This window comes from Humulus lupulus, chromosome 9, assembly GCF_963169125.1.
Source record: "Humulus lupulus chromosome 9, drHumLupu1.1, whole genome shotgun sequence".
In the NCBI taxonomy this organism is placed as follows: domain Eukaryota; kingdom Viridiplantae; phylum Streptophyta; class Magnoliopsida; order Rosales; family Cannabaceae; genus Humulus; species Humulus lupulus.
The window spans coordinates 22,974,922-23,001,140 of NC_084801.1; positions in this window are offsets into that span (position 1 = coordinate 22,974,922).

Below are 26,219 nucleotides of genomic sequence, written 5' to 3' on the forward strand. Positions count from 1 at the left end.
GGCCTTGGCCAATCTTTGACCACTTCGATTTTTGTTGGAACTACCTTAATCCCCTCCTTACTGACAACGTGTCCAAGAAAGGATACCTGAGACAACCAGAATTCACACTTCTTGTGTAACACCCTAGATAGCCAAGACCGTTACACTGTGTACTTATAAAGGTGAAGGACTTGCTAATCAAGTCATTATTTTGAAAACGTGTCACTAAACATGTAGAAGCTAAGGTTAAAAAGGTTTTGGTCTCAAAAGACTCATTTCATATATTTAAACTGTAGTAAACATGGGATCCCGTACAAAACAAAGTTAGAATAAGTTTACAGACTCCCAAAAGTACAAGTGTATCCACTAGCCATACTAAGGCAAAACAGACAATCTTCAGGTTCCAAGTCCTTGCCTAGATCTCAACCGTGGCGGCCGAGCACCTGGCTATGTACATTCTGCTCGCTGAGTTCTCCAATCAGGGCTGATCCAACTTGCCCTTGCCTTTACCTGCACCACGTAGCACCCATGAGCCAAGGCCCAGCAAGAAAACATCGTAAACAACTCAAACAGTAATAACAGACAAGCAGTTCAATATGCATGTATTCCCATCAGATAATTCTCAACATATATTCAGCATGTACAATCCAATTCAAGATACATTCTACCACATATAATACTCATGTCACATAATATTCAGGGCCGATGACTTAGGTCGCGCTCTCTGTTTAACCCACTGACTCTGGCCCGCTTAAACCGAGCTCAGTGCATAATAAGCTGTCCTCGGCTACCAGTGGCCGAGCCGCGCCCTGTGCGCAAGTGAAACCCTTGGCGCCCTTAGGCCGTTGGTTCACTAATTGGCTTGCATGGCATAATACCATCTTTTCAAGCATTTACATTAGGGAGCCCTTAGTCCCGTCTCATATAATCAATCAGGTGCAGTTTTCTTACCTTTAGTTTGTGCGATTACAAAATTACGAGCGACGCCTCTCAAGCACGATCCGTTCCTGAGCCTAAGACTTTATCACCTAGTCACAACCAAAGTATAGGGTTCCATTAATACTCCAATATAGGTTTCCAGTTACAAAACTAACTCCCGAGATTCCAAATTCCACCAAGCACGGTGGTGAAACCAAACCCGAGCACACTAGACCACTTTCCCGTGCTTAAAACCCTCAAAAACTCATGTGTGCAACCAAGGGTTGCGGCCCCCAAAGCCTAGCCGCAGCCCTTCCCAAAAATAGAACCAACACCCATGCTGAACCACACACGCGCTGCGACCCTTGCCTTGGGCGCCACGACACTCCCCCTTGGCCGAGCCTCCTTGGCTTCTTTGCATGCTAGGGCCGCAGCGCTCTAGAACAGAGCCGCGACCCTCCCCTTCGAACCCAGAATTTACACCATTCCTAAGCCTGAAACCTCACTTTAAACCATCCCAAAGCTTCCCAACTCTTCACCAATTAATTTCCAATTTCTTTAGCATGATCTAAACAACATAATTCCCAAGAAAACACAGCCTAACACACTCTAATCTCCTCCTTTCAATTTCTGAAACCCAAGTGCTATAAACACCCAAACCAGCCACTCAAACTCAATTTAAAACCTCTAAACCAGAAGTTGAGACTTACCTTTGCTGCTGAATCACCTCACCAAGCCATAGCCAAACTAAGTCCCCAAGTTCCCTTCTTTAATTCTGCCTTAAAACATCAATACCAACTTTGTCTCAACACTTAACTAAAACCCAGCTAAAACTCAGAATTCAACCACAGAAAAGATGTTTAGATGCTTACCTTAATCCCTGTTTTAGTTCCTTGATTTTCTCCTGAGCTAAACCTCCAAATTCTCACCACAAATCCCAGAAATTCCAGCTTGTTCTCCTTAGTTTTCTGTGTTTCTTTCCTTCCCCTTTTGTTTTCCTTGAGCATGAGAGAAAGCCGAGACAAGAGTGTTTAGTCGGTTTGTGTTTTCTAAAAGCTTCCTTTTGTATATCTCATACATTAAGTTAATTCCGAGGCTCGGTGTGCCGGAACCGTCCCCGAGGCCAACATTGTAAAATCCCCCAATGTTCCCGCCTAGACATCCTAACCTCAAATATATCTCCATATATTTATTTTCATGACCCGATAGTCCAAATCGCTACCCGCTATCTAAAAGTATCCCCGACTTCTCCAAAGTCATATCTTAAACCCCGTTGTGACTTTTCCCACTATCTGACCCTAGAATCATCTTAAGTCGTGCTCAGCGAACCTGTCCACATAATAATGTGGTTCTCACATATATCACATATTTATTTCATATCATATTACCACACAATATAATCAATTTTCATATAAACATTATTAAACATATAATTACTCATTAAATCACAATTATTCCATTAATGCCCTCCTGGCACACTAATCAAGGCCCTTAAGCCTTATTAGCGAATTTGGGTCGTTACAACTATCCCCTCCTAATGAGAATTTCGTCCTCGAAATTTACCTGAATAACTCGGGATACTGATCCTGCATCACCGTCTCTAACTCCCAGGTCGCTTATTCGACCTTGCTATTTCTGCATAATACTTTCACTAACGGAATCGTCTTATTCCGCAGAACCTTCTCTTTCCGATCCAAAATCTGAACTGGTCTCTCCTCATAGGACAAATCTGCCTGCAACTCCAAGTCCTCATGCCTCAACACATGTGTTGTATCAGAAACATACTTCCGCAACATAGAGACATGGAACACGTTATGAACTCCTGATAAGGACGATGGCAAGGCCAGCCTATAAGCCACCTGCCCAACCCTCTTTAGAATCTCAAAGGGTCCAACGAACTGAGGGCTCAGCTTGCCCTTCACTCCAAACCTCCTCACACCCCTCAACGGTGAAACTCGCAGGAACACGTGGTCCCCAACCTGGAACTCCACGTTCCTACGCTTAGGATCAGTGTAGCTCTTCTGTCTACTCTGTGAGGCAAGCATCCTAGCTCGAATCTTTTCAATGGCCTCATTAGTCTTCTGAACCATATCTGGCCCCAAATATCTGCTCTCACCCATCTCATCCCAGTGAATAGGCGATCTACACTTCCTTCCATATAACATTTCATAAGGAGCCACTCCAATCGTGGACTGATAACTATTGTTATATGAAAACTCAATCAATGGAAGGTACTTACTCCATGAACCCTCAAAGTCAATCACACATGCTCTAACCATGTCCTCCAATACCTGAATTGTCCTCTCAGACTGTCCGTCAATCTGAGGATGAAAAGCTGTGCTAAACTTCAACTGAGTCCCCATGGCTCTCTGTAGAGCTCCCCAGAATTTAGATGTAAAGATAGTGTCTCGATTAGATACAATAGACTTTGGAACCCCATGGAGACGAACTATCTCCCTCACATACAGCTCTGCATACTGTTCCACGGTATAAGTTGACCTCACTGGTAGAAAATGAGCTGACTTGGTGTATCTATCCACTATCACCCACACCGAGTCATGAAGTCCAACTATCCTGGGTAATCCTCCCATGAAGTCCATCGTAATGTCCTCCCACTTCCACTCTGGGATACCCAAAGGCTGCAGTAATCTCGTTGGCCGCTGATGCTCAGCCTTAACCTGCTGACATGTCAAACATCTAGATACATACTCAACTACATCCTTCTTCATCCCGGGCCACCAGTATAATGTCTGTAGATCCTGATACATCTTCGTGGTACCCGGATGAAGTGAGTATGGCGTAGTGTGGGACTCATCCAATATCTCACACCTAATCCCCTCATCTGCCAGAACACATATTCGTCCCTGATACCGGAGCAAACCTGTCTCTGAAACTGAATAATCCTTAGCTGTCCCCGCTAAGGCCTGCTGCCTACTGTCCTGGAACTGTACATCTGTCAACTGACCCTCCTTGACCCACTCTAGTAGGGTCGACTGCAAAGTGATATTAGCTAACTGGCCCACCACCTGTTCTATCTTTGCCCTGACCATCTCATCAGCCAATTCTCTCGAGATCTGAGTAGAACTACACAACTGTCCTGGGCCCCTCCGGCTCAACGCATCTACCACCACGTTGGCTTTCCCAGGGTGGTAAAGGATATCACAATCATAATCCTTAACCAATTCTAACCAACGTCTCTGTCTCATATCCAGATCCTTCTGCGTGAAGAAATACTTCAGACTCTTATGATCAGTGTAGATCTCGCACTTCTCTCCATACAGATAATGACGCCACACCTTCAGTGCAAACACAACTGCTGCTAACTCCAAATCATGAGTCAGGTACCTCTGCTCATACTCCTTCAGCTGTCGAGACGCATAGGCTATAACTTTCTCATTCTGCATCAGCACACAGCCTAAACCCAACCTCGATGCATCACAATAAACCACGAACTTCCCTTCCTCCGAAAGAAGACTCAACACAGGCGCAGAGATAAACCGTCGCTTCAACTCCTGAAAGCTGTTCTCACACCTTTCTGACTAGACGAACTTCTGATTCTTTCTTGTCAACTCTGTCATCGGCGAGGAAATCTTCGAGAACCCCTCTACAAACTGCCTGTAGTAACCAGCCAACCCAAGGAAACTCCGCACCTCAGAGGTATTCCTCGGCCTCACCCAATCTCTAACTGCTTCTACCTTGGACGGATCCACCTTAATCCCTTCTGCCCCAACTATATGTCCAAGAAAGGTCACCTCTGGTAGCCAAAACTCACACTTTCTAAACTTGGCGTACAACTGATGCTCCCTTAACCTCTGTAAAACCTGTCGGAGATGCTGCTCATGCTCTGCCTCTGAACTGGAGTATACCAAGATGTCGTCGATGAAGACAATGACGAACTGGTCCAAAAAGTCCTTGAACACCCTGTTCATCAGATCCATGAAAGTTGCTGGGGCATTGGTCAGACCAAAAGACATGACCAAGAACTCATAATGCCCATAACGCGTTCGAAAAGCTGTCTTTGGTATATCCTCATCCTTGATCCTCAGCTGGTGATAAACAGATCGAAGATCAATCTTTGAAAACACCGTCTTACCTTGCAACTGATCGAACAAGTCATCAATCCTTGGTAAAGGGTACTTATTCTTAATAGTCAACTTGTTCAATTCTCTGTAATCGATGCACATCCTCAAGGTCCCGTCCTTCTTCTTAACAAACAACACTGGAGCGCCCCATGGAGAGTAGCTAGACCTGATAAAACCCAAATCCATAAGTTCTTGCAACTGTATCTTCAACTCTTTCAATTCTGCTGGTGCCATCCTGTATGGTGTCCTAGATACTGGTTCTGTCCCTGGTGCCAACTCAATCTCAAACTGTATCTCCCTACGCGGCGGAAACCTTGGCAAATCCCCATGAAAGACATCCAAGAACTTGCATACCAATCTGGTCTCACCCGGCCCTGCCGGCATAACCCTGGTGGTATCTACCACACTAGCCAGAAAGCCTATGCATCCCCCCTGCAGCAAGTCTCTGACTCTCAATGCTAAAATCATAGGTACACGGGGTCCAGACACCGCCCCTACAAAGACAAAAGTGTCCTCGCCCTCCAACTCAAAAGTAACCATCTTCTTCCTACAATCAATCGTAGCCCCATACCTAGCCAACTAATCCATTCCTAGAATCATATCAAAGTCTCCCAAATCTAATTCAATCAAATCCACCAAAAGTTCCCTACCATCAACCATCATTGGCAATGCCTTAATCCATCTCCTAGAGACTACCATCTCCCCTGTAGGTAACAAAGTCCCAAACCCCGCAGTCCGATACTCACTAGGTCTACATAGTCTATCAATCACTTTACTAGAAACAAAAGAATGTGTAGCACCAGAATCAATCAATACTGTAAAAGGAAAGCCAGCACTAGAAAGCTGACCTGTCACTACTGAGGGGCTAGCCTCAGCCTCTGCCTGAGTCAAGGTGAATACTCGAGCTGGAGTCAAGCTATCCACCTTTCCTGCTTCACCTTTCTTCATCGTTGGGCAGTCTTTCCTGAGATGCCCCACTGCCCCACACACAAAACACGCCTTGGCCCGACACTCGCCCAGATGGCGTCTTCTACACCTCGGGCACTCTAGATAGGTCTGCCATGCCTCACCGCCACCCTGACGGCATCCTTGACCACCCCGACCCCTCCTATCAAAACTAGGAGCGGCCGACGTGTCAGGAGTCTTCCTCTTGAAGTCACTGGGGCCTCCGCCTCTACCTGTCCCTGAATAAGGAGGCACCGCCCTGCGACCCTCACGCCTTACCGCGCTCTCCTTCCATATCTTGTTCTCCGCTTCCTCTACAGTAAGAGCCCTCTTAACGGCCTGGGCATAAGTTGTTCCTCCAGGTACCGTTGTGATCCTAACATCCCGGGCTATCATAGCATTAAGCCCCCTAATAAAATGATCTTGCCTAGCAGCATCAGTAGGCACAAGATCTGGTGCAAACTTCGCAAGCCTATCAAATTTCAGGGCATACTCAGTAACAGTCATACTGCCCTGTACCAAACTCACAAACTCGTTGACTTTTGCTGCCCTTACAACGCCATTGTAATACTTCTGGCCAAACAAATCCTTGAAACCTTCCCAAGTCAAAGTGGCAACATCTCTGGTCTGCGATGCCACCTCCCACCAAATACGAGCATCCTCCCTCAGCATATAAGTGGCACAGGCCACTCTATCCTGTCCCTCAATTCTCATGAAATCCAGAATTACTGTAATCATAGTTAGCCACTGCTCGGCTTTCAACGGATCCAGTCCTCCCTCAAAGACTGGGGGTTCCTGCTTCCTGAACCGCTCCTATAGCGGTTCCCACTTGTTAACAACCTCCCCAGGCTGCACAACTAGTACCACTGCAGGTGGTAAAGAAGGGGCAGCACTCCCTGATGGAGCCTGCTGTTGCAGAATACGAATCAGCTCATCTTGGCTCTGTAATCGAGCCTGCATCTCAGCCATTAACTGCTGCCAGTTCTCAGGGACTGGCGGAGGTGTCTGGCCCTGGTCATTGCCCTTGGTCCTGGACCCAGTGCCGGCTAGTCGTGAAGATTTCCTTGGATGCATAGCTATCCAAGTCAATCTGCAAATATCGACTCGGCAGTCAGACCACAATGACAGGGTAAAAGCTTCTCCAAAACTCAACATTAGAACATAATCAATCACAAGTAACCAACACATATAAGCATCCAGGCACCATAAACAATTAATCATCGATATACTCATTTACATGCACGACAATGTTAATAAACATGCCTCAATATTTTCACACAGCAGTCAAGGGCCATGCCCTATCAGTATCTCATGCTTCCTAGCAATTCAGTAAATAACATCATACATAGCTCATCCCAGGCACATAAGCACATATATACACATTCCCAAACCCTGACTTGAGCTTGTCTCCAGCAGCGAATGTACATATCCAAGCTGTCTTTAGGAACCCTTAAACCTAGGACGCTCTGATACCAGGTTGTAATGCCCTAGATAGCCAAGACCGCTACACTGTGTACTTATAAAGGTGCAAGACTTGCTAATCAAGTCATTATTTTGAAAACGTGTCACTAAACATGTAGAAGCTAAGGTTGAAAAGGTTTTTGTCTCAAAAGACTCATTTCATATATTTAAACTGTAGTAAACATGGGATCCCTTACAAAACAAAGTTAGAATAAGTTTACAGACTCCCAAAAGTTAGAATAACTATAAATTCATATAATTATACCATTTAAAAAAAATTAGGGCAAAAAAAAATATAAGTAGAATTTGGCCATTTAAAAATAATCAGAAATAATTATTAAAAAAATGGGGGTTTTCTACTTCGGTTATTATGTAAAAACTGAAATAGAAAGTAGGGTTTCTACTTCGGTTTTTACATAATAAATGAAGTAGAAAGTGCCCAGCAAGGAAGCGTACCCCATTTTTTACTTCAGTTATTATGTAAAAACCGAAGTAGAAAGTGGAGATTCTGCTTCAGTTTTTAACTACTTTTTACTTCTCTCCGAACTACTGCGGTTGCGAATTTTAGCGAAAACTGAAGTAAATCAAGCTTAAAAATCGAAGTAAAAGACTTTTTCTTGTTGTGAAAAATATATTCTCTAATAGTCCTCTGGGGATAGAAGTTCGGAAACAGCCTACGCCACAGCAAGACTTCAAGTCGATTTCATCGACGTAACTGCAGAAGGATATGCAACCAGTAGTGTAGTTTTTATCGCGGTAGGAGCCATTGATGGCTGCCGAATTGTCATAACCTATGGAGTAAAACTTGTTTTCGGTGTAGGAAACACTGAAAAATTCATTCAAGCTTCGCGTGACGTCTCTGGTACCGTTAGTTAACGGTGTGCCATTTTCACTGTAACAATCTTGGGCAATAGGCAGAATGATGGTTACCTCGCCTTTTAAGACAGATATGTCCTTGACTTTGAAACTGGAGTTGAACAGGTACGCCTTTTAAATCCGACAATTAACCTTTATATGTTATATAATTTATACGAATGATTTTTATATATTATTTTACAAAATATTATTCTTTTAATAAGTTTTAGATAAGATATCAAGAATTTTCGATAAAATTAGTGTTTGGAGTTGATTTTTTTTCCTCTTTGTATAGTTTATATTATATTAAATACACTAAATATATGTTAGAGTTAAATTTTAAGAAAAATAGTAATAAACTCCCTAAATAAATTTCAGGATTGCAAATGCTTCAGGATTGCAAATGATTTCTCTAGACTTGTAGTGTTATACATTCTAAGCATAATTAGTACTATCTGATAGACCCTTTAATTAGTACTTTCTGACAGTATATTCATATCTTCAGATATATATATATATATATATATATTTACATGGACTTTAGGTAGGGGTGTTCATTGGATGACATCCAATGTTTTTAAGCTCATCCGATCCGATCCAATCATCCAATTGGATGTTGGATTTTTGGAACCGATCCGATCCAATCATCTTGAACCAACCGATCCGATCCGATCCAATGGATGATTGGATCGGTTCGGTTCCTTCCATTGGATGCATCCATTGGTTATCCGTTGGATCAGATCGGATCCATCCGATCTTTTAAAACCTTTATTTAGGCTGATTTTTTTAAAAAATATATATTATTTCAATTATAAAAACACTAATTACTCATCCAAATAATAAAAATATTTAATTGTAATGTTTAGTTTAGGGTTTTTTTAATCATCCCATGTGTGCAAGCCTATAGTAAGCTACAGTGAGGTATTGGATGTAATTGGATAGAAATTGGACCGGTTTGGTCGGTTTTTATTGGATGTGGGATGGTCATCCAACAACCGACCGATCCAATTTGGATTTTTAAAAATTACATCCAATTTTTGGCGGTCGGTTTTTTTTGGATCGGTCGATTTTTATTGGATCGAATATTTTCTGCACACCCCTAACTTTAGGTATCTGTAAAGTGTTTCTTTTTTCATTTTATTATTAGTTTAATGTGGAGTATAAACTGTGCTTCATTCATCATTATTTAACCAAAAAAATACCTTAATTCATTTTGGAATTACTATTGTTGTGAAATGAGTAGTTTACTAGGTTGCCTAGTTGTTAGATATTTTATGAGTCTAGAGTTTCCATTCTAGTTAAGGCTTTTTAACTCAATGTATTAATTGAGGCATTTCTTCTACATTAAAAAATGCATTCTGGCCTCCCAAAACCATAGCTTATGTTCTTTATGCTTGAATCAAAAACCTGAAATATGCAAAGCAGCAGCGATAGTAAATTGCCATTTTTTTTTTAATGGTAATAGAAACTAAACGACAAGTAAAGCAAGAATAATGCACTGCAAACTGAAAAATTGGGTAGACGAGGGAAAGTAAGGGAGGGCATAATTTGCAGATGCTTTAACAAGGGATATAGTACTAGGGACCATTATTGGAAAAAAAATTGGTGACAATCAATGATAGAATAAGAATTATTTTTAAAGGGTGAGCATGTATTGTATGTTGTTTATACATTCTTCTTCTCTTCAAATGCAGTGATTGCTTCGTCACAAGAAAACACGTGATGAGTAGCTCCAAATTCACATAAGAATATTCAATTGTTTAACCAGAAACAAGAGAGTAGAAAGTAAAGGATAAAGTAAACCATTGATCAACCAAACCAAGTAACAGAAGGGGAACGCTATCATTTTAAGTATGTAATTATCATATATATTTATATATATATATTTTAATGGGTATAAATAAAAATTCTATCGATGTACAAGATCAAAGGTTTCAGTTCTACTCGGCATTCCCAATGTAATTCAGAGAATTAATAAATCCTTTGCTAAAACCAGATCCCCTACCAAAATTGATGATAATATGTTGGTTCTTGGGAATTGTTTTCTTCATCTAATTGAGTTTGAATTGCTTGTCTAGAGAAGTAACTTTTTCCAATGTAATTTGATGTTTTTTATCAGGTGGAAGGTTGGAATCGTGATATTGCTGTTGATTATTTTATCGATTTCCTTGATCATTCTGGTCCTCCTCTTAGTTTTCCATAGGTAAAGTTTTGACCGCAATAGTTTAATTTTCTTTTAGCTTAAAATTTCTTATATAAGATTTGTGTCTTCTTCCAAGCCCTGTTTTTGTAATGTTAAATGGGTCAATCACTTATCCCCACAAGTCTTTCTCAGTTAAAAGCAAAGTGAGAATCAATTGGCATATTTGTCTTCTATCCTGCCCTGTTTTGAACAAGATTGTTGGGCTGGACACGTTGTGTGACTTTATTAATATTAGTTCTTATTTATGCAAAGACATATATTACCAGCATTAATTTTAATACCAATATATAAATATACATATATTTAACTAAAATAAAAAACATATTTTAATTGTAATGACAATGAGTTTTTTTTTCTTAATATAAATGTCAATTAACAAGAAGAGTTGGATGATTGTGAGGAGTCGTTTATCTGTTGAGTATATATGAGGTGTAAAGGCATTTGTTGAAAGAGCTAAAGCTTATGTTAATGAGCAAGGTCAAATTAGATACCCATGTGGGCTTTGTTTGAATAGAAGTTTCCAAGATTTATGTATAGTTGAGCATCATTTGGTACAAAATGGTATTCAACAAACAGATACTGTTTGGTCATACCTTGGGGAGTCTTTCCATTCTCAACAATCTGAAAGTAATGACATGGTGGATGATGATGATGATGATGAAATGGTTGATGTGTTACGTGATATTGGCAGACATAATGAATTTGGAGAAACAAAGTCATTTTGATGAGACATCAAATGAGGGTCCTATGGATGTCAATGAAGAGATTGCCAAACTTGATGAATTATTGAATGAAATGGAAAATGAGTTGTCACTGGGTTGTCAAAATTTCTCGGCACTTAATTTCTTAGTGAAATTGATGCATGTAAAGGTGATTAATAAATGGAGTGATAAGTCATTTGATCAGCTTCTCTCTTTATTAAAGAAAGCTTTTCCAGAAGGGACAAATTTGGCAGAATCTCATTACGAAACAAAGAGGAAGTTACATAGTCTTGGGCTAGGATACCAGTGCATTTATGTTTGCAAGTATGATTGTGCTCTATTTTAGAAAGAAAATTCTGAGCTGCAAAATTGTCCAATTTGTGGCGAAAGTCGTTGGGTGGATAATCATGGAAATGGAAAAAAAGTTCCTCATAAAGTGTTGCACTATTTTCCACTAACTCTATGATTGAAACGTTTGTGTGGTTCTAGAGATACTGACAAGGATATGAGGTGGCATGCCGATGAGAGACCAAAAGAAAATGTTATAATGTGACACCCAGCAGATGCTCAAGCTTGGAAAAACTTTGATCAACAATGCCCAGACTTTGCAACAAAAGTAAGAAATGTGAGATTGGGCTTGGCAACAGATGAATTTAATCAATTTGGAAACATGAGTCTTTCATATAGTATGTGGCCATTTATTGTAGTTCCATACAACTTACCACCTTGGAAGTGCATGAAACCAGAGTCAATGATGTTGTCTCTTTTAATACCTGGTCCTAATGCACCTGGGAAAGACATGGATGTCTTTTTGAGGCCTCTTATAGACGAGTTGAAGGACTTATGGAAAAATGGTGTACTTACTCGAAATGTAATACATGACTTTGTATTCCGAATGCGTGCAACAATAATTTGGACTATTAATGATTATCCAGCATATGCTTTAATGTCCGGATGGAGTACAAAAGGGTATAAAGCTTTCCCAACATGCAATAAAGAAACCCCATCTGTTGGAATAAGGAGTAAAGTTGCATATATTGGGCATAGACGTTTCCTCCAAATGGATGATCCAATAAGGCAGAGTACACACTTTGATGGAAAAGCTGATTTTAGGCTACCACCTACACTATATTCTGTAGATATGATCTTGAGACAGTTAGAACAATTACAAACCAAGTTTCCTGGAAAGCACAAGATGTATGGAGGTGTTAAATAGACTTGTTCACCCATTGAACTTAATTGGACTAAAAAAAGTATCTTTTTTGAGATTGATTATTGGTCACATCTATCAATGAGATATAACCTTGATGTAATGCATATTGAAAAAAATGTGTGTGATAGTGTTTTAGGGACTTCATTAAGCATTGCTGGAAAATCTAAAGATACAGATAAAGCGAGACTTGATCTTTCATATATGAATATTCGAAAAGAGTTGCACCTTTATAAAGTGGGTAACAAGTGGAAGAAACCTCGAGCCCAATATACACTAAGTATTGATGACAAGCGTAAATTTTGGAAGTTCGTTAAATCAGTTAGATTTCCAGATGGATTTGCTGCTAATTGGTCTAAGAATGTGAATGAAGCAGAGGGTAAGATATCCGGTCTTAAATCACACGATTGTCATGTGTTATTTCAAAGATTGTTATCTACAGGAATTCGACCATATTTGAAGAAATAGATTTGTGACACGATAACATAATTTTGTAATTTTTTTCAACAACTTTGTGCGAGAACTTTGAATGTTAGTGACCTTGAAAAGCTTCAAGAGAACATAGTAATCATTCTTTGCAAGTTGGAAAATATATTTCCCCCAGCTTTCTTTGATATAATGGTTCATTTGGTTTTGCATTTGCCACAAGAGGATATACTCGGTGGACCTGTGCATATGCGATGGATGTACCCCTTTAAACGAGCTATGTCTGTTTACAAGAAATATGTACGAAATCTAGCGCGTCCTGAAGGTTCTATAGCTAAAGCTTATATTGTGAATGAAGCCCTAACATTTTGTTCCATGTATTTTTGTGGCATTGAGACTCGGTCCAATCGGCCAGATAGAAATCATGACAGAGTTGAAAAGCAATCATATCAACAACTCTCTATTTTTAAGCATCTGGGTTGTGGATTTAGGAAAAAAAGGTTATAGTTTTAAAACCAAATGAACGCAAAAATCCTGAATGGTACATCTTGAATAATTGCTTAGAAATTCGCAAGTATCTTGGTGAACACATGGAACAACTAATAGTCTGAGGGAATCAAAATTTGAATCAACTACAAGAAATTGAGTTTCCTCGGTGGTTTCGAAATCAAGTAAGTATCTATTTATAAAACTAACTTATTCTTTAAGTTCATATTAATTAACTAGTGGATTGAACAAGATGACAATAATTTTTGTTTTGCTTTTATTAGATCAATCAACTACGTAGGAGTGGATCGGAGGAGGTGACATATGAAATATATGCAATAGCAAATTGATAATATTCCTCAGCATATTCATATTCTGAGTGTATCATCAATGGCATTAGGTTTGTTACCGAGAAGCGATATATTAATCATAAAACAAAAAATAGTGGGAAAATTCATGCCTTCGCATTTTAAAACACACGTGATAAGTGAAAACTTTTTTCGATGCGTTTCGTTGCGCCGGCAAAAGTCCACTTAAATGAACGACACTATTTTGTATTAGGGCAACATGGATGAATTTTGTTGGCACAATTTTTTACTTTTGTCGGCGCAACGAAACACGCCGGCAAAAGTTTAAGGATATTTTACCACCCGCCCCCTTCCTTCTTCCCCATTCTGCCAACACAGTCTCTCTCTCCCTCTCTCTTCACTGCCCTCCACCACCTCAACACCCTACCCCAACCCGTCGACACCCCACCCCACCCCACAAACCCAACCCGCGCCTCACCAAAAACTCAACCCACTAGCCTCACCTCCGTCCAGACCCACGAACGTGTCGCGGCTCACCATGAGTCCAGCCCCATGCCTTCGCCCAAACCTTTTGCACAACCACAACCCGACGCCCCGACCACCACGCACCTAGCCCCTCACCACACCTTCGACCAACCCACGAACCTAGCCTGCGGATCAACTGCGTCTCCCCACGGTTTGTTTTTTTTATTTTCTTTTTCATTTATTTAGTTTTTAAATTATTTTTTGGTTATTTTATTTTTATTTTTGGTAGAGACGACCCCACTACTGGTGCTGCCGACCTCGAGCCGCTGCCAATCCCGAGCAATCCCACTATAATTTTTTTTTCTCTTTGTTATTTAGTTATTTTTATAATTTATGTTATCAGTAATTAAAAAACAATAGCTTTTGTAAAATAAAAAAATAGAATTTGTATTTTTGTTTTATTTTAATGCTATATATGTATAGGTTTTTCTTTTAAAAAAATATTATATTATTATGTTCTATTGTATTTTTTTTTATAAATATTTATTAAATAAATTATTTTGATTTTAATGTAAAAAAAGATTTGATATATGTAATTATATTGGTTTATGTTGTGTATGCTCTGAGAATATTTTGTATATTTTTGTGTGTAGTTTGCATGTTTTATAAAATTTTCGGATAGTTTAAAATATAGTCGTTATGCTGCCCAAATTTTGTTAGTCTTAGGAAAATTAACATTAATTATAAAAAATAATAATTAAATTATAAGTAAACTTTAATTTTTATTTTAAGTAATGTTGAAAAAATAATTAATTAAATAAAATACAAATATAATAATTGTTATTAAACAATAATTAAGTAAATAATTAAATAAATTTGAGGAATAATTAAAAATAATTACAAAATGAAATTAATATATAATTAAATAAATTTAAAATTATATTTTAATTAATTCATATTTAATTAAATAATGAATAAATAAAACCATCAATTAATTAAATGATTTACAAAAAAATATAATTGCATAAGACATAATTGAACGATTCTTCTATAATACATCATAATTTGTTGTTTTGAAAATAAGAGATCGTAATACATTATAAATATTATTATCACTTAGTGATAATTTTTTCTCTTAATAATTTTAGTTGAAGATGGCGAGCGACATAAGCTGGATGAGTGCGAGGAATCGTTGGTCTCTGGAGTATAGAAATGGTATTAAGGAGATCTTCGAGGTCGCTCAAAATATAGTGAATGATCGGGGTTTGACTCGTTGTCCATGCAAGAAATGTGGGAATGTTATGTTCCAGCCAATAAATGCAATTTAGATGCATTTATTCAACAATGACATCATATAGTCCTACAAAGTGTGTCATTACCATGGAGAGGCGTTGCCGCCGCTACCAGATGTGGTACGAGATCAAGATAGAGATGAGATAACAGATATCTTGGAGGATGTTTACGCTGAAGATGACGCTCCCGCTGGAAACTATAATGATCCTCCCCAAGATGATGTTCAACATCGCGACAAGTATGACAATTTATTCAAGGAGATGTCAAGTGAACTATACCCGGGTTGATCCCCCTCCAGTAATAGGTGGAGAAATAGCCACCATTTCGGGTGGAACTCATCTGGCATGCACGAGAAGATGGGCCCAGAATAGGTACATTAACGAACTGAAATCCCATAATGGAGTGGAGTTCGTCCCAGAGCAGCGGCTATCGAAACAACAACTATTAGAAAAATGACCAATCATATTTACAAAAGAGGTTGTTAGTCATGTCCAGTTCCCACATAACGATCCCTTGGTCATAACCGTTCAGCTCGCCAATCGGAGAGTACGGAGGACACTAGGAGATAATGAGATTTTTTTTAATCTACTTTTTAGGTCTACCTTGGAAAAATGGGATTATCTGTAACCGAGCTAAAGGCGACCTCAATGATTCTATATGGGTTTTCTGGTGAAGGATCGACTGCCATCAGAACGATTGAATTAGTGGTGACATTGGGAGAAGGTTCACGAACTGTCTCCAAGCTGCTTGAATTTGTAGTGATCGATACAATGCAATTTTGGGTCGGCCTACGCTGACAGGGTTTGAGGCCATAACTTCTATCCGCCAATTAACAATCAAATTCCCCTCAGCTGCAGGAATATGCACCATTAGAGGTGATAAGCTCGCTTCCAGGGAATGCTATAGCATTTCTATGAAGGGAAAATCACAACCCAGGTAACAAGCTATGGCCATAAGTAACAGAGGAGATGAGTCCTAGGAAGTGGAAATTACTTGCGAGATGGAAGAACCTTAGGAAACAAAGGATAGCGACGTCGCCCCATGTGATGACATTGACCCACGAATGGGCGAGGATAGGTCAGAGCTCTAAGCTATTGAGGAGCTTGAGGAAGTAAACATAGATCCCAAAGAAGCTTCAAGAGTTGTTAAGATTGGAAAAAATCTTGATAAGGAAAGGAAGAAGGAGCTGATTAATTTATTACAAGGGAATCCAGATGTTTTCTCCTGGTCACATGAATACATAGTGGGAATAAGCCCGAGTGTAATCATTCACACTCTTAACTTGGGCCAGAACGTGCCTGTAAAATCCCAAAAACAGAGGCGTTTAGGAACAGTCCGAGCTGAAGCACTGGAGGAAGAAGTAGATCGACTGTTAAAATGCAGGTTTATTCATGAAGCAAAATACCTGATCTGGGTTGCCAATCCTGTGCTGGTCCCAAAGCCAAATGGAAAATGGAGGACCTGCATCGATTTCTCCGACATGAACAAAGCTTGTCCCAAGGATTGATTCCCACTGTCAAGGATTGATCAGTTGGTAGATGCCACGGCAGGTCACGAGGTCATGTCCTTTATGGATGCGTATTCTGGATATAACAAGATCGTGAAGAATCCTGCGGACCAAGAACATACTAGCTTCATGACTCCAACTAACGTATATTGTTATAAAGTCATGCCCTTCGGGCTGAAGAATGTCGGAGCTACCTATCAGCGATTAGTCAACAAAATGTTTGTTGATCAGATCGGGAAGAATTTGGAAGTGTATGTCGATGATATTCTTGTCAAATCCAAGACTGCCATTAACCATGTATCCGATCTGAAAGAATGTTTTGAGATCTTAAGGAGGTATGATATGATGCTGAATCCCCAGAAGTGTACTTTCGGAGTAGCATCGGGAAAATTTCTAGGATTCATAGTCAATACAGGGGGGGGGGGGTAAAGGAGAATCCTGATAAAATAAGATCATTGTTAGAAATTCCCTTGCCTAGGTCATGTAAAGAAGTTCAAAGCCTGATGGGAAAGGTGGCAGCCCTGAACCGCTTTATTTCAAAATCCACTTAAAAGTGCTTGCCATTCTACAACCTACTCAGAGGAAACAAGAAATTTGAATGGACGGAGGAGTGCGAGCAGGAATTCCTTGACCTAAAAACACACTTGGTCGAGCCCCCAGTATTGTCTAAGCCTATGTCTATAGAACCTCTGTTCCTTTATTTGGCCGTGACAGAAAATGCAGTCAGCGTCGTGTTAGTTCGAGAAGAAGACCGTGCTCAAAAACTGGTGTATTATATAAGCAAGAGACTTCACAGAGCTGAATCACGGTATCTACTGATAGAGGAGATGGCATTCTGTCTGATATTAGCTTCTAGAGAGCTCCAGCCATATTTCCAGTCCCATTCAATCAACGTCATGACCGACCAACCATTAAGGCAGGTATTGCAAAAACCTGAAACGTCGGGATGTCTTTTAAAATGGTCAGTTGAACTCAGTCACTTCGAGGTATTGTACGTGGCACAGACCTCAATCAAAGGTCAGGCCCTTGCTGATTTTGTGGCTGAATGCACTGGATTTCAAGGGAACCAGTGCAAGAGTTGTGCAAAATATTCGTAGATGGATCGTCGAACGAGAACAGATTAGGAGTTGGGATCATATTAATCTCCCCAGAAGGGCATCGATTCCATACATCCCTAAGATTCGGATTCGAAGCGTCTAACAATGAAGCCGAATATGAGGCCTTGATAGATGGATTGAGAGTGGCAAAGGAGCTCAAAGCAAAGGTCGTCCAGTGTTATAACGATTCTCAGCTCGTGGTTAATCAGGTGTTGGGAGAGTATCAAGCTCGAGGCACCAAGATGGCGGCTTACCTAGCTAAGGTGAAGGGGGAGCTATTTGAATTTGAGTATAGTACTGTTGAACAGATACCTCGCAAGCAGAATTCCAATGCTGATGCTTTGGGAAGGCTTGCCACCCCCAAGGAAGCCGAGACCTTGAATGTAGTGCTAGTAGAGTTCTTGGAGAGTCCGAACGTGACAGAAAAAATGGTAGAGCTCAAGATGATCGACACAACCCAACGGGAAGGCTACCTGAGGACAGAAAGGATGCAAGGAAAATACTATATCAAGCTCCTAGAAATGCGAAAAATGCCACCGCTTCACCACAGTTGCCCGAGCTGCTCCTGTCGAGCTAACGATGATCTCATCCTCGTGGCCATTTGCAGTGTGGGGAATCGACCTAATAGGGTCCCTACCAATGGGCAAGGGAGGAGTTCGTGAATAAAACCCTAAAGGCAAACCTTAAGAAGAGGTTAGATGAGGCCAAAGGAATATGGCCTGAACAGCTCCCGCAAGTACTTTGGGCATACCGAACTTCTCACAGGACCTCCGCGGGACACACTCATTTCTCCTTAACTTTTGGAAGCAAGGTCATCCTTCCAGTCAAAGCAATGGTAACCACTCACAGGAAAATGACATTTAGCCAGGAACGGAATGATGAAATACTTAACGCATCTCTCGACTTTATTGATGAGAAGCGAGAGGATTCACAGTTACAGCTCGCCCATTATCAACAAAAAATCACTCGTTACTTTAATTCTAAAGTCAAGAGACGTAGTTTTGGATTGGGCGACCTGTTTCTCTAAAGAGTCTTTCTTGCGAATAAGGATCCCAAGGAGGGCTATTTAGGCACGAACTGGGAAGGACCATATCAGATCGTGGAAGTTTTGCGTGAAGGAACTTTCAAGACAGCTCGACTGAATGGAGAAATAGTCCCACGGACCTGGAACCCCATGCATTTAAAAAAGTATTATCAGTAGTATAGTCATCCATGTAAGGCTTAATTATAAAAGCCATTTAATTAAATAAGAGATGGATTATTAAATGATTTTTCTTGTTGAGGTGGTTTTAAATATTTTTTTCTTGTTAAGGTTGTAGTCGCTCATGTATTGATGTTTGTAAAAGCAACCAAGAAAGTCTCTACATCCTGGTTTGGGGGGCATATAACCTGAGGTGGATCAGAATAAGATCAATGGATAAGTTTAATTTACTTGAAACCTTGGATACAACCAGGTCAAAAACTTAGAAGCTTTGAAAATTGATTATTCGATGGCTTTTTAAGAGCTCGAGATGTCAATAAACCTAGCACTAACTAAGTTTAAATTACATGAAACTCTAGATACAACCAGGTCCAAAACTTAGAAGCTTGGAAAATTGAATATTCGATGGCTTTTTAAGAGCTCGAGATGTCAATAAACCTTGTTCAAACTCAGTTTTGATCATTTAAAACCCTGGATACAACCAGGTATAAAACATGGAAAGTTGGGAAAATTGTTTAAAATTAAGGACTTTTAAAGCTCGAGTTATCAATAAACCTAACATGAACTAAGTTTAAAATATTAAAAATCCCGGATATAACCGGGTCCAAGGCCTGATTCTTAACAAGTATGATATAAATCAACACATAAAGTTTAGATATAACCGAGCTCAAAACATCTATCCTGATCTAAAAATCGATTCCTAAAATCTTGAATGTACAAGTATAAGGAGTCATAAACATGAGAGATAAAAAAGGAAAGATAAATAGATAAAGAGTTAGATATAAAAATTGAAAATAAAATTATCCCGAGGAGAAAATCCTCAAATTAAGCCCAAAGGAAATTGTTTACAAACAAATAAAAAGAAAAAAACCATAACACCCATAGAAAAAAAAGGTCACTGAGCTCCTCTAGGTCGCTCTGAGGATGTAACCTCCTCGCCATACCGTTCTCCTGCTGCAAAAGTCTCCCCCATTTCAGATGGATCTTGCCAAATTTGAGCCTTGAGATTTTCAAGGTACGGATCCCACAGCCCGGGAGCCATGAAAGAAATGTTTCCATCCTGGTTAAAAGCCCAGCAATGGTACAACATATCCTCCATGGACGACAATGTGGCCACCCTCTCTTCTTTGATTGCGGCCTCTCTCTCAAGCAGTTTAGCTTTGATCTCACCCACCTCGGTCTGGAGTTGCACCAATTGATCCTGGAGGGCTGTCAGGGCAGCCTTTGCAGCTTGCTCGTTTTCTTGAGACGAGGTGAGGGTCGCTTTGGCATCATGTGCGATCTTCTGAGCGGCTTGCTTGACTTCTTGAGTGGCTGCCAGGGCTGTGTTGGCAACATTTATCTCGGCCCTGGGCTCATCATTTCTAGCCCTTGCATGGGCTATACTGCAATGTTGAGCCAGGGCAGACTGCAACATAAAAAAGAACAAGTCAAAGATATCCTTGGTAAAAAAAAAAAGAGGAAAGAGAACAAGATTTTCACCAAGGAAAGAAAACTTACAGTGAGGCTCATTCCCATGGCAGACTCCATGACGTTCTCCGGGCTCCGCTTCTCTATAGTCCTCAGGCCCCTCGAGCTGGCCTTATAGGCGTGCCCCACCATATGGCTTTCTGTCTCGTAAATGATTCCCCGAAAGGCTTCAGGGATTTTCTCTAAATGCTGGGGGTTTACTGGTATTCGAACGGTTGCAGCTGGGACAGGGGGAGCTGGAGGATCTCTTTGCATCACTTGGGCAGGCATGAATCACGGCGGAGGAGGGGGATGAGGAACCCTCCTATCAGTAACGAAAGACACCAGAGCTGTCGAGCTCGTGCCTTTCCCCGTAGCAGGGGATTTTGAGGCATTTTCTGCTATCGGAGGGGCCTTCTTCGTAAATCTGGCCCTCTTCACAACGGGGCCCGAGCTAGTTTTCCTGGCTTGGAAGGTCGTACGGAGGTCAGGAGCTCTGGTTTGTTCCATCTCTTCACCTGAAAAGAACAAAAGGGCGTTAGTTCACGACTAAAGTTATCAAAAAACACACAAACAAAATAAATAAAGATCCTACCCTCTGGACTGAGGGAGGAGTCTATAACCATGACCTCCAACCATAAGACTACTGGAGGAGAATGAGAGTCTACGATTAGCATTTCTTGGATCCTAGGAGGTTCAAGCTCCAGTTCTACCTCGGGGCTGGACTCATCTACGTACTCCCTAAATCCAAGGGCAAAGGTGCCCTGGAGCAGAGAAGGCTAGGTCCTACAGTTGGTCCCGTACTCCTCAAAGGTGGCGGGCCTAGAATTTAAGGTATTGTCAACACCAATGGTGCCCTTAGGGTAACTACTGTCATGACGCACCACCAAGTGGTATACACACTAGAGCAGGGTGATATTACAGTCTGGGTTGTGAGGATGACGGTGAACGAGCTGATTTGGGTTATATCTAACTGACCTAAAATTGGCAACAACCCTATCTAGTTCCCTATAAGGATATCAGTTACCTTGGCCGGAGGGGCCAGCTGCTGCCCCTAACGTAGCTCGGTCTAAATTGAGTTCCCGAACAACCTCAGGAACCCACCTCTTTTGCACAAGAGGCACCTCATCCTCTTCCTCTTCCTCACTTTCGATGGTCGACAAGGCCTCTTCTTGAGAGGATGGGAGCTCGTGGATTACCGGGAGGGTAGCCTGGGTCCTTAAGGCCAACATCTGGCCTTCGCCAATCAACTGACACGCTAGCATCGTGACATCATTCATGATCTGGCGGTAGTCCTTATTGCAGGGTGGAAGCCCAGAAAACGTCTTGTATTGACCCCCGAGGGTCACAGATTTCGCCGTCCTCGCAAATATGGTTGCGCGAGAAATAAACTCAGTTAATGCATGTACAAGGAAAATATCTTGGAAATAATAAATTTCACGAGTTGAGATCAGGGACAAAAAGAACTTACAAGGACAGTTGAAGTATCTGTGTTCACAGTTTCGGAACCTGTTCTACATAAAGAACAAGTCTTTATAGTCGTTAGGGTGGCTTAGGAGCTCGATGACAGGAGCAAAGTTGGGGAATCTGGTGAGATAGTACAACCCGTTACCTCGACCTCTCTATTCCGAGCTAGGTTTGAGGTAGAAGAAATATAATATATCTGCTAGAGTGGGGACCTCCCACTCGTGCTTCAAAAACAAGTATTTTAACCCCACCAAAAGCCTATAATAATTTGGGGGGAGCTGAAATGGAGCCAACTTTACAAAATTCAGAAAGTCTGGGAAGTATTGGTCCAAGGGGAGGAAGGCTCCTGCCTTCAGGTGTTCGACACTCCAGGCTGCAAAATCGTCCTGGATAGGGGAGTAGCTCCATTCCCCTTCAAAAGCAGGTCGGGCAATGAGAACACCGGTCCCGACCTCAATGTTGTGGCTTAGCATAATTTTGTTTACCCTCCCCTAGGTCGTAATCTTGGATGCAATTCTTTCTGCCTCGAAGTAGGCGTTAGAGTCAACCACCACCTCCTTCTCCACCACTGGACCAAAGTGGGGAATGGGGGATTCTGAGAAAACCTCCTTCCCTTTATTATTTTTTTGAGAGGATGAGTTGGATACCTTCTTCTTGCGAGCCATCAGATCGCTTAATGAACAGAACGACCTAATTAGTACGCGACCTAGGAGGATTTAAAGGTTTCAACACGGAAGAAACAAGGGGAATGTTTTATTTTTGATATTCGAGTTGAGTTGGCTTTAGCCATGTCGCGTGATGCCACGTGCTACCCTAAGTTATGCGCCTTGGTTTCCTAACAGACCCCTAACATTTAGGGATCCGTGTGTCAAAATGTCGGACTACTACTTTCCTTGGGAGGCGGTTTAGTGCAAAACCACCCAAGAAGCATGACCCCTAAGAAACCTTGTTTGAACCCTAAAAAACACTTTTCATCTCCTATATCCCGAATGGGTATTTTCTAAATTTGCCATGCATTACCCAACTTTACCCAGAAATTACCCAGTTTTATGAATCTCATAGTTCTAAAGATATTTTAGGACTTACTCATTGAATCCAAGTTGAAGCCTATTGGCTAAAAACATTTGGGAAATAGCCTAATATTGACTACGGTGAAGTGTGGATCAACATGTTAAAGAACAAAAAAAAAGACCAGTAAAAGAAAATTTTCTTCAAAACCAAAAGACGAGGTACTTATAGTATGTTCTTCGATAAAAAGAAGTAGACTTTGCAGGGGAAAGTTCCTGGAAGACTCCTGAGTAACTAGGTGCAGCGAACGATTTTTGGGTTTTTCTGAGAAAGAAGAAGGATTCGAAAATACAAAAGAGAGAAAATATAGAAAAAATTCAAATGAAAGGTGGTGAAACCTTAAAATTTCCTACTCTATTTATATGTAAACGACATAAATTAATTTGGGCCATCCGATTTGGTTAGAACAAGATCTAAGGGCTAGGGTTAAAAAGACAAAACAGCGGCAAAAAGGTGACAAGACAATTATTGTAGGCCTCGAAACCTGAACAGATTCCAATTGTGGTGTACCACGTGTCCAGTACTCGAGTAGTGGGCAGGCATGCTTCAATGCAACAGAAGTCTAAAAGTCCCTACTGTGTAGGTCAGAAGGTGAAGACATGAACCACGAGCAGGGACTTGGGGGCAAATGTTGTACCCTAATTTCAGCACGAGTCCTTCACTCAGCTTGGGTACAACTGGCAAATAAATGTATGGAAAAAATAACCAAGGAATCCATTTGTTGTCCACGTGGGCAGCTCAGTTTGCACATTGGTCATATGAGCTAGGGATACAAAGGTTGTGAAGCACAAGCTCATGATATTCAAATGGCTGCCGAAGTACGAGCTCAGAGAAATATCCAGCTCGTGGTAACTCATAAATATTGCATACCTGCGGATCCCCAAACACTCGGGTACTTTTATACGATTATTTATGACCAGTCTGTCATATTTAATGTCCCAGATATGAGGAGACCATTTACTTTATGATCAAATCATATCCTAGTATAAATGGGAATAGTTTATATTAAATGTAATAAATATGTAAATCTGTGATTGACTCACGCAGTTACCCAAACCTGTCCATGGAATTTCTCTATAAATACTGGAAATATTGGATAGGGAAGGGGACGATTATTCTGTAATACAAAAACTCTGCCAAAATAGAGAGAGAAACATCATTAATATAGACTCGTGGACTAGGTGGATTTTAACCACTAAACACATAAAAGTTCTGTGTTCTTGAGTGAATTCATTTTATTTTTCATTACGATGTTGTTATCCCCAAAATTTCAGTTCGATGACGTGGTAATCAAAAGTGACAAGTGGCAATGCATGGTTAGTAAATGACACATTAATAGTCAATAAATGTATTGTCTCTTCGGAGTTGTGATAAAGTGATCTGATCGACCTGATAGAATTTCTGTCCGACTGGTAAAGATTTTTGACTAACCAGCTAGGAGTTTGGCCGACCAGTCAGTCGTTTTGACCGACCAGTCATCTGTTTTGGCCGACCAGTCAGTCGTTTTGACCAACCAGTCATTTATTTTGGCCGACCAATCATTTGTTTTGCCCGACCAGTAAAGTGTTTTGCTAGACCAGAGATGTGTCATGCTAGACCAGAGGTGTGCTAGAGGAGTGCTTTGCCTATACCGACGAGAGGTGTGCTTTGCCGACGAGAGGTGCTTGCCTATGTCCTCAGTAACAGCTTCAACCTGAATCATTCTCAACTGCCGCAGGAATCTCTCAGATATCCCGGAATAATAGCTATATTATTGTAATTTAAATTCATTTATATTTTTTCAATTAAAGTTTGTTGGAAGAACCAAGGACCGGGTCAAAGGAATATATCTGATGTACAATCCATGAGCCTATAAATAGAGGGCTCATGGCATCATTTAGGGTGATCTGATTTTTTTTTGGGAGACTAAAAGAACTGTCTAGTTTTTAGACTTTGGGACTGTTATTGTTGGAAAAAACTTATACAGGATCTTTATTTATTTTCAAGTATATCTAATATTAAACAAATTAATACGAGATAGCCTAAAACATGTTTCTAAAATTGAATTCAAAGAGAAACAGAGAATAGAATACTTACAGTATACGCAGCGGAATTAAAGAGTCATTCCTTCAGTTTCTCTAACTCTTGTATCCTCTCTGTTGGAGAGTATTATCAAGAAACTGAACCGATCTTCTATTTTCTTCACGATCTTCCAATGTATCCTTAGAACCACCTAGACTAGTGTAGGCAATTCTCAACACATGAGATAGATATAGAGAGAAGAAGAGAAAATAACAAAGAGGCTTAGAAAATGACTTGTGTTTAGAGAGAATATAAAACTATCAGAAAATCTGACTTGTGACTTATCTGTCGTCTCTGAAATCTTCTCTCTAAGCACTCCTTTTATAGACTCAATTAGGCCATTTAATTTAATTAAAAAAATCAATAAAATAACAGCCATTTTGAAGCCCTAGGTCGAAATTATCATGGGCTATAGGCCCGTGAAATTTCCCATTTGATTATAAGCCCATTGGACTTAAAATCAAGGCCTATATTATTTTCTATTGATTTAATTAATTAAATAATTATTTAAATCCTTTATCAAATTAATTATTTATAATTTGAACCTTGATTTAAATTTATTTATTAATTTAGATACCAATTTATCTTAATTAATAAATCTGCCATAATTTCTCTTTTCTTCTCAAAATTACATAACTCTGTGAAACTATCCAAAATTGACCTGGTCAACTTTGATAATTCTAATTGATGATTAAATCAATTAATTGAGACTATCTAGATGATTTTATCCAAGGTACAATGGGGACCATGGGCCTATGAAATCAAGCTCCAATAAGTTATCATAAATCTAACAAATAAATTTACTAACTTATTAATTCCTCGTGACTCCACTATAGACTTGGAATTGCACTCTTGAATTCATAGAACGCTCTATAAAAAATATAGATACGCTATTAATTATCCATTGTTACAACCATAATTGTCACTCGATCCTCTATAGACGGTCTACAATGAGATAAGACTAAAATACTGTTTTACCCCTCATTGTATTTTATCCTTAAAACACTTAGTTCCTTGTAAATGATATTTCAGTAAAC